The 12382-nt window shown below is 38.5% G+C and overlaps 1 protein-coding gene across 1 annotated transcript in view; it reads left to right on the top strand.

Annotated features, from left to right (window-relative positions):
• Positions 1–12382, top strand: part of DMD (dystrophin) — a 2070581-nt gene that overhangs the window by 671869 nt on the left and 1386330 nt on the right. The window lies entirely within an intron of this gene.

The raw sequence follows: 12382 nt of genomic DNA, 5'->3' as shown, positions 1-12382 counted from the left end.
ATCAGGAGTAATTAAAGAATAGATTTCCTGTTCTTTGATATTTTTAAAGTCTTATCTTGAAGGTGTTAGAATTTTTAACTCATCTTTTTGTGAATATTTTCAACTAGACATTACAGATAAGTTGGGTATTATGTACATCAGTGGCTATATTAAAATGCTGAGAATAAAATTTCATAAATGCAAGACTAGCATGAAAGTCATAAAAGGTACAATTTCTTTTTCATTCCAGTTGTTATCATTTCTAAGATTAAGAAAGAACATTAAAATCTGCCTTATGTTTCTAAGCAGCATATGTTTAGGAATGCATGGAACACTTGACATTAGAATTTATGTATACGAGGGTATAGAAGTATGAGAAGAAGAACCATACCTAAAAATAGCACATCAGATGTTCTAGGCAAAGGAGAAAAAAAAACACCTAGAGAAGTTTATTCAAGTATATTATTTGGGTCTCTCAATACCTCTCTTTTAATCTGTGATTTATAACCTGCTTTCATAATTCCATAGTCAACTGCTAGGCTTTTCTCCCTGGTTGTATCTATGTGGCTGAGGGTGGTCAACAAACTAAAGCCAGCAGACTAATTCCACCTTGCTGCCAGTTTTTGTATGGCTCATGAGCTGAGAATTATTTTTATACATTTAAATGGTTGAAAATAAAGAAGAAGAATATTTTCTGACATGTGAAAAATATATGAAATTCAGATGATCGTGTCCATATTGAAACATAGCCACAGTCATTTATTTATATATCATCTGTGGTTGCTTTCACATTGCAAAGGCAGGGTTGGGTAGTTGTCACAGAGACTGTATGGCCCACAAAGCCTTGAAATATTTACTACCTGGCCCCTCATAGAAGAAGGGCTCCTGGTTCTAGTCAATGGGTTCTCTGAATCTTTAAGAATTAGCATGGTGCACTGGGTGTTATACGCAACTAATGAAGCATCGAACTTTGCATCGGAATCCGGGGATGTACTGTATGGTGACTAACATAATATAATAATAAAATAAAATAAAAAAAGAATTAGCATTCTATTTGGGGCAAACAACTTTCAAGTTGTTTAGTTTCAAAACTAAATCTGTAAAGCTCTTAGTGAATCTGCTTTTTATTAACCCAATAGCATGGCTGTTAATTTCACATCATGTTAAGTATGTGCCTGCAGACAATGCTTAGTGGAGACATGGATTTATGGATCCTTTGCAACAACCCAGCAGCTCTCCAACAATTTTCCAAGGAGAGCAGTATGGAAACGTAGTTGTCTTACCCTCCTAATATGTTCAAGGTTCTCCCAGTACAGAAATTAGCAGAGCAAGTTGATTCATGTCAGTTTCTCTCTTGGCTCCTGCCAAGCATATTCTTGGCTTGTGTTTGGAGAATGTATTTGTTTAAGAAAAATGTGTTTTGATTACTTTTTGTTTTCAGGAAAGTGTGGCTAATGGTGAAATATTTTGTCTCTTAAATTCTGTTTGTATCCTATGCTGTCAGTAGTTTTTCTAAGTGCCTGAAATGAGATGACCAATTGAGAACATAAAGGATATATTACTTAAATAAAATTAACACTTATTGATGGTTTTGTTATGTGCTCAGCACTAGATTAAATGCTTTATCTGCATAGGGTGTTTATTCTTCCCAATTACCCTATAGGATAAGTATGGCTATTATTACTATTATACACAGCTACAGAGTGCCTGAGCCAGGATTTCAACTGAGGTAGCCTAGATGGGGTACTAAAATATTTCTTCAGTAGATATATGACTAAGGTGATCTTCTATCTTGGTTTTCCTGAATCCATCCCAGGTTATACCTTTTGTGACATTATAATTATATATAACACCAACCTTCACTCTCAAATATGTCAAGATTTGGACAGTACAATAACATGAATGCTTTGTATAAGACTCTAGATTGATAAATTTGTACTGAACAAAGAACACAAACAAGTGAACATTTAGGACAATTCAATTCAGTAAGTGATAATTGTCTACAGTATGGAATCTGGTTAAAATATTGTAATCGTCCAAGAGGCATCGTACAAACATGACTGCAAGCTTCACAGTAGCTAGTGTCCGTCTCTTGTCTCATGTGAGAACTAGCATTTAACGGTCAAGACTATCGTCTTGACACCCTATTAAATGCTCATCTTTTAAAAATGATCTCCTTTTTCAGCTTCTCTGACACACTACTGTTCAATCCCTACCACAGACTGCTTTTCTAACAAAAAGGTCTAGGACCTTTGGTCTTAATTGTGGTAGTATCTCATAAATTCATGTTTTTTGCCTTTTTTGATTTCTTTATTTGAATGGCTTCCTTACATTGATTCAACTCTGGTTCTAAGTGAATGACTCCCAGATCATACTTATAGCTCCTATCTGATTCTCTCCCTTAAATTTCATGTTTATATCCTTAAAACTATGTTCTTCTACTTGTACATCTAGTTGGTGCTTCAGTTTTTTGTTTGTTTTTTTTTAACTATCAAATGCTAACAGCTGTTGCCTCCATTTAACTACATACATTGTATAGGTATTTTACTTATTATAATTTGCTGTCTGTGCATTTAAAGGAGTGGCAGATATTAGAGAAAGTGTGGACTTTGGAATCAGAAATACTCAAGATTGAAACCTGCCTGTTTTAACTACTGGCTTTTATGATCCCAGGCAAACTGCCTAATACCTCTACCTCAAATTCGCTATTTTCACTTTATAAAATACTAACTGTGAGGATTAAGTAGGAAGCATTTGATACAGTGCCTGTTAAGGTAAGAAGAATCCAGGAAATACAATAGCTGTTATTCTTGTCGTTTGGTTATGGTGGACATGGCAGGATTCGTGGTAGGCGTGGCGGAGGTGATAGACGTGGCAGAGATGGTGGTGGAGACAGTGGTGGTCCAGCTGGTGATGGTGGTAGAGGTGGCAGTGGTGCTGGGGGTGGAAACAGTGATCATGTGCCATTGGTGAAAAAAGATTCCATTGATAAAAACAGCATCTCAAAGTTAAAGAATATAACAAAAAATTGCCTTCTCAGCTTCCTCTTCAAAACAAAATTTACCACCTGACTTCTCTATTCCTTTACATCTCTGCTCTCTTACCTTGCCCCTTATTTATTATTATTGTGTTATATTATTGGGCATGTGACCATTTCAGTCATTTCCCTCCCGATCATTCTAACTGGCAACTCCATAACCTAAGCCATATACCTGTATGTGGTGAGACTTGGCTCCTTTCTGATTAATTCACCTCAAATTAATATATCCAAAATGTGGCATTAAAAAAAAGGATTTTATTTATTTGAGAGAGAGCATGCACGAGCACGAGCCAGGGGGGAAGAGCAAATGGAGAGGGAGAAGCAGACTCCCCACTGAGCAGGGAGCCCCATTTGGGGCTGGATCCCAGGACCCAGAGATCATGACCTGAGCTGAAGGCAGGCACGTAACCGACTGGGCTACCCAGGTGCCCCTAAAATGGGGCTTTCATGCTGACCGTCCAGACTTGAGATCCTCGTAACTCCAGTTGCCCCCAAAATAAAGCACATATAACTTCTTATGATATTCAGTATTATTGTCCCAGCAATTTTATTTCTAGCTTCCCCAGTCTTTCCACCTCAGCCAGTAAATTATATTACATTCTTTACTTTTTTAAAGATTTATTTATTTTAGAACAAGAGAGTGTATGCAAGTGGGGGAGGGGCAGAGAGAGAGTGAGAGAGAATCACCAAGCTGACCTTCCCTTGAGCATGGAGTGTGACGTGGGCGGGGCTCCATCCCAGGACCCTTGAGATCATGACCTGAGCTGAAATCAAAAGTCGGCTGCTCAACCAACTGAGCTACCCAGGTACCATTACATTACATTCTTCTGCTATATGCCTTAATGTCACCTACATAAATTTTTCTCATCACCAATTACAACAAAGAAGTCCTGTTATTATCCTTCTTTATGTTTTACCTAGATTCCATATATAGTACCATGCATATAATAATCAATGAATATTTATTAAAAGAGCGAATAATACAGTTCAATTAATTGAGATAACTAAAATTTTATATTCCAGTATTTGCACTTCAGAATTTTACCTAGTTCTTCATGGAACTGTTCTTAATAAGAAGCAAATGAACATTTTAATAATCTTTAGTGATTCTATCTTTACCCATTAGGATACCATTTTTTACTCAAAACTATTAAGGGATTTAAAATTCAGCTTTGTACCACACTAGTTTTTAAATATCTAAGATGTGTTTAGTTGATTCCATAATAATTATACAGTTTCTACTATTGTTGTATTTATTGCATAAATTGTCCTCCTTACACTAAGATATACAAAAGTGTTAATGATCTTGGGTCACAGGGTAATTATTTTTAACAGTAATTTATCCCTGCAGTTCAGTGATGTTATTTTACATATAGGTAATTATCAGAGTATGGAACTCAGACTATTTTAAAACTAGATCTGTTACCTAGTTAATTGGAATTTATTGAGGAGATTAGTTCCTAATCATGTAGCAGTTATTTTAAGAGACTTTCACAACAGCTTTCATTTACATTTTTGTATCAACCAGGTGAAACCAATGGCAAATTGAATCTTTTTTTAAAGTAAATGCCATCTCAATGAAGATAATTTTCCCAAGTATAGTGTTAATAAATGAGTATCTTTGACCTGAAGGGAAGTATAGAAACATTTAGAAATACCTAAATTCACTTAGTCTCTTTCTCTTCTCCTGGCTAAGGAGACTGAGTGTGAAGTTTGCTTTCTCTGACTGTTCCTTGCACGCTTACTACATGGCAGAATATATTGCCCAGACAATTGCACTCCTGCATTATTATTTTATTTTTTTAATTTTCAACTTAATTGTTCTTGTGTTTTCTTTCTTTTTATGTCTGTTGACTGATATTAATTTATGTCACATAGTTGGGAGGAAGTTAGATAAGTGTTAGATAAGACCGTTTCTAAAAAAAAAAAAAGATTCTTTCTGCAGTTTTAAAATATTTTATTTATTTATTTATTTGCAAGAGAGACAGAGATAGAGAGCACAAGCTAGGAGGAGAGGGAGAAGCAGGCTCCCCTCTGAGCAGGGAGCCCAATGTCGGGCTCAGTTGATCCCAGGCCTCCGAGATCCTGGGCCTGAGCTGAAGGCAGATGCTTAACCCACTGAGCCACCCAGGTACCCCTCTTTCTGCAGTTTTATGAGATTATTGCCTAAAATATTTTTGTGTTAGATATTTATTTTCACTTTGATTCCCAAATTATAATCTGGAAGTCATAAACTAAAACATTTTACTTCAAAAATCTTTCTAAGCTAATTTTTAAAAAAAATTTTCTATATGATAAGTTGATCCTAAAATACTCAGGGTATTGGTCTCAGCAATAACATTTTTGCCCCTTGGCACAGCCCAGAAAAATGAAACTTTGCATCTTTTATCTAAGGAGATGAGACTGTAGACTTGTCTACAGTTACAGGTTAATTGAAATCCAGAAAGGTTAAATAACTTGCTTTCAGTTGCAAAATAAGGACTAGTGCTGAGTCTCCTCATTTCTATTCCAGTGTTATAGTTGCAATGGCCTGCTTCTTTTTATGTATTAGAGTCAAATGACCTTGGTCATAGACTCAAATTTCAGTTTAGAAACTGGTTTTGGTGAAGAATAGAAACCTTACATACCACCTTCAGATATTCCAAAAGATAACCACCTATTTTAGATTTTTAAAATTATTTTGTCATATAAGTCAAGAATAAGTCAATAAATATGTTTTGGAGAATGTAGGGATGTGAATTCTAGAGGCATACTAAGTGACCAGAGAACACTTAGAGCAGTGACATTCTTAGTGCTGTGCATGATACAGCAGCATCACTTGGGAACTTATTAGAAATGTGGATTAGGATGGGGTGCCTGGGTGGCTCAGTCGTTAAGCGTCTGCCTTCGGCTCAGGGCGTGATCCCAGAGTCCTGGGATCGAGCCCCCACATCAGGCTCCTCTGCTGGGAGCCTGCTTCTTCCTCTCCCACTCCCCCTGCTTGTGTTCCCTCTCTCGCTGGCTGTCTCTCTCTCTGTCAAATAAATAAATAAAATCTTTAAAAAAAAAAAAAAGAAAAGTGGATTAGGGGGGCCCAGCCCAGCCTTGCTGAATCAGAAACTCTGCAAGTAGGCCTAGAAATCTTTTACAAGCTCCTGGGTCATTCTGATAAGCCGTTAAGTTTGAGAACCCTTGCACAAAAAACAGTGGTTCTCATATGTTAGCATGTATCAGAAGAATTATCTGGAGGGCTTATTTTGAAAAGACAGATTACTTGTCCCTATCAGAGCTGGTTTCAGTAGGTCTGGAGTGGTGCCTTGAGAGTCTGAATTCCCAGCAGGTTCCCAGGTTATGCTGATGCTTTGGTTCGGGGCCCACCTTTTGTAGATCAGTGCACTGGCGCATCTTCTCAGCTACAACCTGACTCTTGCGTCTTTTTCCCCAAATTGACCTCAGCGATAGGAACCATCAACTCCCAGTTAGGCTAAGTGATCCTCCCATTCCATCCTGTGATACCTCTATTGCTTTGTGTTGAAATGATCTATTCATATGCCTGTTTGACCCACTTGACTTAAAGCTTCCCTGGGTCAGGATCCATATCTTACTCTTTACCTGGTATGGACTCTTCTATATGGTAGATGTCCAATACATGTTACGACCTGAAACACATTATAATGGAAACTGGTCCAATGAGATAGTATACATAGCTCTGGCTGTCTAGCTGCAGCAGCTGTATGAAAATGTGGTCTTGGAGAATGCAAGTCATAGAGGGATGCTAACAGGGAGAAAGATAGGGTCCTATTCCCAGAGCTGTGATGTGCAATTGTATTTGTCCCTGGAGTGGCAAAAATGGTAGTCATATTTATTATTTATTCATTTATTATTTATTCAAAGAAGAAGCATAGCTGAGTGCCAAGAAAAGATGATTTTTAATCAGAAGATCTGAACCACCTCTAACTACCTCTAATACAGCCCGATGTAGACAACTACATCAAGCCCTGAAACTGCTCTCAGCAAGGTCACCAGAGAGCTCCTTAATCGCTAGCTCCAAAGGTCCCTCTTCAGTTCTTGTCCTTGTTGACCTTTGCGCTGTGCTCAACACTGATAATGATTAGCCCCTTCTTGAAATTTTCCTCTCCCTTCGTTTTTGGGACATTGTTTCCTCCTGTTTCTTTTCTCCTTCTTGCTTTCTAACTATGGCTTCTCAGTTTCCTCCTCTTATCTCTTTAATAGTCTCCACAAGATTCACCTTTTGCTATCATTTTCTTCTCACAACATGTTCTTTCCCAAGGCACTATCATTTATAGTCTTGCCTCTATTGGGCATCAATATCTGATGATATCCAAATGAATATCTCTAGCGTGACCTCCCTCCTGATGTTCATATGCGTGTGTTCTAAAAGTTTATTGGGCATTTACACATGGCCTTCTTGCAGAAGTTTCAAATGTGGTTCTGCAGTTGGACTGCATAACTTTATTTTATTTTTTTTTATAATTAATTTTATTTTATTATATTATGTTAATCACCATACAGTACATCCCCTGATTCTGATGTAAAGTTTGATGCTTCATTAGTTGCGTATAACACCCAGTGCACCATGCAATACGTGCCCTCCTTACTACCCACCACCAGTCCATCCCCTTCCCCCACCCCCTCCCCTCTGAAGTCCCCAGTTTGTTTCCCATAGTCCATAGTCTCTCATGTTTCATTCCCCCTTCTGATTACCCCCCTTTTCTTTATCCCTTTCTTCCCCTACCGATCATCCTAGTTCTTATGTTCCATAGATGAGAGAAATCATATGATAATTGTCTTTCTCTGCTTGACTTATTTCACTTAGCATTATCTCCTCCAGTGCCGTCCATGTTGCAGCAAATGTTGAGAATTCGTTCTTTCTGATAGCTGAGTAATATTCCATTGTATATATGGACCACAGCTTCTTAATCCAGTCATCTGTTGAAGGGCATCTCGGCTCCTTCCATGATTTGGCTATTGTGGACAATGCAGCTATGAACATTGGGGTGCATATGGCCCTTCTCTTTACTACGTCTGTATCTTTGGGGTAAACACCCAGTAGTGCAATGGCTGGGTCATAGGGTAGTTCAATTTTTAACTTTTTAAGGGACCTCCACACTGTTTTCCAGAGTGGCTGTACCAACTTGCATTCCCACCAACAATGTAGGAGGGATCCCCTTTCTCCACATCCTCTCCAACAATTGTTGTTTCTTGCCTTGTCTATCTTTGCCATTCTAACTGGCGTAAGGTGGTATCTCAGTGTGGTTTTGATTTGAATTTCCCTGATGGCTAATGATTTTGAACATTTTTTCATGTGTCTGTTAGCCATTTGTATGTCTTCATTGGAAAAGTGTCTGTTCATATCTTCTGCCCATTTTATGATTTGTTTATTTGTTTCTCGTGTATTGAGTTTGAGAAGTTCTTTGTAGATCTTGGATACCAGTCCTTTATCTGTGGTGTCCTTTGCAAATATATTCTCCCATTCCGTGGGCTGTCTCTTAGTTTTTTTGACTGTTTCCTTGGCTGTGCAGAAGCTCTTTATCCTGATAAAGTCCCATAAGTTCATTTTATCTTTTATTTCTCTTGCCTTTGGAGATGTGTCGTGAAAAAGGTTGCTCTGGCCGATGTCATAGAAGTTGTTGCCTATGTTCTCCTCTAGAATTTTGATGGATTCCTGTCTCACATTGAGGTCTTTCATCCATTTGGAGTTTATTTTTGTGTATGGTGTGAGAGAGTGGTCAAGTTTCATTCTTTTGCATGTAGCTGTCCAATTTTCCCAGCACCATTTATTGAAGAGACTGTCTTTTTTCCACCGGATGTTTTTTCCTGCTTTATCAAAGATTAGTTGCCCAAAGAGCCGAGGGTCCATTTCTGGGTTCTCTATTCTGTTCCATTGGTCGATGTGTCTGTTTTTGTGCCAGTACCATGCTGTCTTTGTGATCACAGCTTTGTAGTACAGCTCGAAATCCGGCATTGTGATGCCCCCAGCTTTGTTTTTCCTTTTCAACAGTTCCTTGGAGATTCGGGGCCTTTTCTGGTTCCATACAAATTTAAGGACTATTTGTTCCAGTTCTTTGAAAAATGTCCTCGGTATTTTGATCGGGATAGCATTGAAAGTGTAGATTGCTCTGGGTAGTATGGACATTTTAACTATGTTAATTCTTCCAATCCATGAGCATGGAATATTTTTCCATCTTTTTATGTCTTCCTCAATATCTTTCAAAAGTGATCTATAGTTTCTAGCATATAGGTCCTTTACGTCTCTGGTTAAGTTAATTCCAAGGTAACGCATGGTTTTTGGTGTTATTGTAAATGGGATGGATTCCCTAATTTCTCTTTCTTCAGTCTCGTTATTCGTGTATAGAAATGCAACTGATTTCTGGGCATTGATTTTGTATCCTGCCACCTTACTGAATTGTTCTATAACTTCTAATAGTTTGGGAGTGGATTCCTTTGGGTTTTCCATATAGAGTATCATGTCATCTGCAAAGAGAGACAGTTTGACTTCTTCTTTGCCGATTTGGATACCTTTGATCCCTTTTTGTCTTCTGATTGCTGTTGCAAGGACTTCTAGTACTATGTTGAATAATAGTGGCGAGAGTGGGCATCCTTGTCGTGTTCCTGATCTTAAGGGAAAGGCTTCCAGCTTTTCCCCATTGAGAATAATGCTTGCAGTAGGCTTTTCATAGATGGCTTTTATGAGATTGAGAAATGTACCCTCTATTCCTACACTCTGAAGGGTTTTAATCAGGAAAGGATGCTGTATTTTGTCAAATGCTTTTTCTGCATCAATTGAGAGGATCATATGGTTCTTGAGTCTTTTCTTGTTGATATGATGTATCACATTGATTGATTTGCGAGTGTTGAACCATGCTTGCATCCCAGGTATGAATCCCACTTGGTCATGATGGATAATCCTTTTAATGTACTGTTGGATTCTATTAGCAAGGATCTTGTTGAGGATTTTGGCATCCATATTCATTAGAGAAATCGGTCTGTAATTCTCCTTTTTGAGGGGGTCTTTGCCTGGTTTGGGGATCAAGGTAATATTAGCCTCATAGAATGAGTTTGGTAGCTTTCCTTCTGTTTCTATTTTTTGAAATAGCTTTAGGAGAATAGGTATTATTTCTTCTTTGAATGTTTGGTAGAATTCCCCAGGAAAACCGTCTGGGCCTGGAGTTTTATTATTTGGAAGGTTGTTTATCACTGACTCAATTTCTTCATAGTTAATTGGCCTATTTAAGAAATCTATTTCTTCCTGTTTCAGTCTTGGTAGTTTATAGGTTTCCAGGAAGGCCTCCATCTCTTCCAGATTGTTTAGTTTTTTGGCATATAGCTGTTGATAAAAGTTTCTAATAATCCTTGCAATTTCAATGGTGCTGGTCGTGACCTCTCCCTTTTCAGTCATAATTTTAATAATCTCAGTCCTTTCTCTTTGTTTTTGGACAAGTTTTGCCAGTGGTCTATCAATTTTATGGATTCTCTCAAAGAACCAGCTTCTAGTCCTGTTGATCTGCTCTACTGTGGTTCTGGTCTCTAATTCATTGATTTCTGCTCTAATCTTGGTCAACTCCTTCCTTGTCAGTGGGTTAGGCCTGTCCCTCTGTTGCTGTTCCAGTTTCTTGAGGTGAGAATATAGAAACTGCATTTTAGATTTTTCTATTCTTTTGAGTGAGGCTTGGATGGCTATGTATTTCCCCCTTAGGACTGCCTTTGCAGTATCCCATAGGTTTTGGACCGTTGTGTATTCATTCTCGTTGGTCTCCATAAATTGTTTAATTTGTTTTTTGATTTCCTGGTTTATCGAGTCATTCTTGAGCAGGATGGTTCTTAGCCTCCAAGTGTTTGAGTTTCTTCCAGGTTTTTCCTTGTGGTTGAGTTCCAATTTCAGAGCGTTGTGGTCTGAGAATATGCAGGGGATAATTTCAATCTTTTGGTATTGGCTGAGACCTGTTTTGTGTCCCAGAGCATGATCTATTCTTGAGAATGTTCCATGGGCATTTGAATAGAATGAGTATTCTTTGGTTCTGGGGTGTAGTGTTCTATATATATCTATGAGGTCCAACTCGTCGAGTATGGCATTCAAAGCCTTTGATTCTTTGCTTAGTTTTTGCCAGGGTGTTCTGTCTATTTCTGATAGTGGGGTGTTGAGGTCCCCTACTATTACTGTGTTCTTATCTATATGTCTCTTTATTTTGGTTAAGAGTTGGCTTGTGTATCTTGCTGCTCCCCTGTTGGGGGCATATATATTAATAATTGTCATATCCACTTGTTGAATACTTCCTTTAAGAATAATATAGTGCCCTTCTGTATCTCTCTCTATGGCCTCTAGTTTAAAATCCAGTCTATCTGATATGAGAATTGCTACTCCAGCTTTCTTTTGAGGTCCATTTGCGTGGAAGATGGTACTCCATCCCCTTACTCTAAGTCTGAATGCATCTTTGGGTTCAAAATGAGTCTCTTGTAGACAGCAAATGGATGGGTCATGTCTTTTTATCCAATCTGCAACCCTGTGGCGTTTTATGGGAGAGTTTAAGCCATTTAGATTGATAGAGATTATTGACAGATATGATTTTAATGATGCCATTTCTCTTTAAAGTCTTTGTATCGGTTGTGACTTGCTGCTCTGTATCACTCTTGGGGCCTTTTTACCTTTATAGAGCCCCCCTTAATATCTCCTGTAGGGCTGGTTTCGTGGTTACGAAATTGGTTAATGATTGGCGATTTTGGAACGTCTTTATTTCTCCATCAATTCTGAATGACAGCTTTGCTGGATAAAGGATCCTTGGCTGCATGTTTTTCTCTGAAAGAGCTTTAAAAATGCCCCCCCAAGCCTTTCTCTCATTCCAGGTCTCTGTAGACAGGTCTGACGTAATCCTGATACCTTTGCCTTGGTACGTGAGAAATTTCTTTGCCCTGGCCGCTTTCAATACTGTATCCTTGGATCTAATATTTGCGAATTGCACTATGACATGCCGTGGCGTAGGTTTGTCCTGGTTGAGCTTGGATGGGGTCCTCTCTGCCTCTTGGACACGAATGCTTGTTTCCCTTGCTAGATTAGGGAAGTTTTCAGCTACAATTTGTTCAAATATCTCTTCTAGACCTCTGTTTTTCTCCACCCCTTCAGGGATGCCGATGATTCTGACATTGGATCGTTTCATAGAGTCAGTAATCTCCCGTAATCTACATTCGTGGGCGTGGATTTTTTTAAGACCAGCTTCTATTTTCGTTTTTTCTTCTACTAACCCATCCTCCAATTCGCTAACGCGTTCCTCTGCCTCGGTGACCCTGGCCGTCAGAGCCTCTAGTTTTGACTGTATTTGGCCCACTGAGTTTTTAATTTCTGTCAGATTCGCTCTCATTTCTGCCCTT

The sequence above is a fragment of the Ailuropoda melanoleuca genome, chromosome X (genome assembly GCF_002007445.2).
Source record: "Ailuropoda melanoleuca isolate Jingjing chromosome X, ASM200744v2, whole genome shotgun sequence".
Classification (NCBI taxonomy): domain Eukaryota; kingdom Metazoa; phylum Chordata; class Mammalia; order Carnivora; family Ursidae; genus Ailuropoda; species Ailuropoda melanoleuca.
This window is presented reverse-complemented; position numbering and strand designations above follow the sequence as displayed.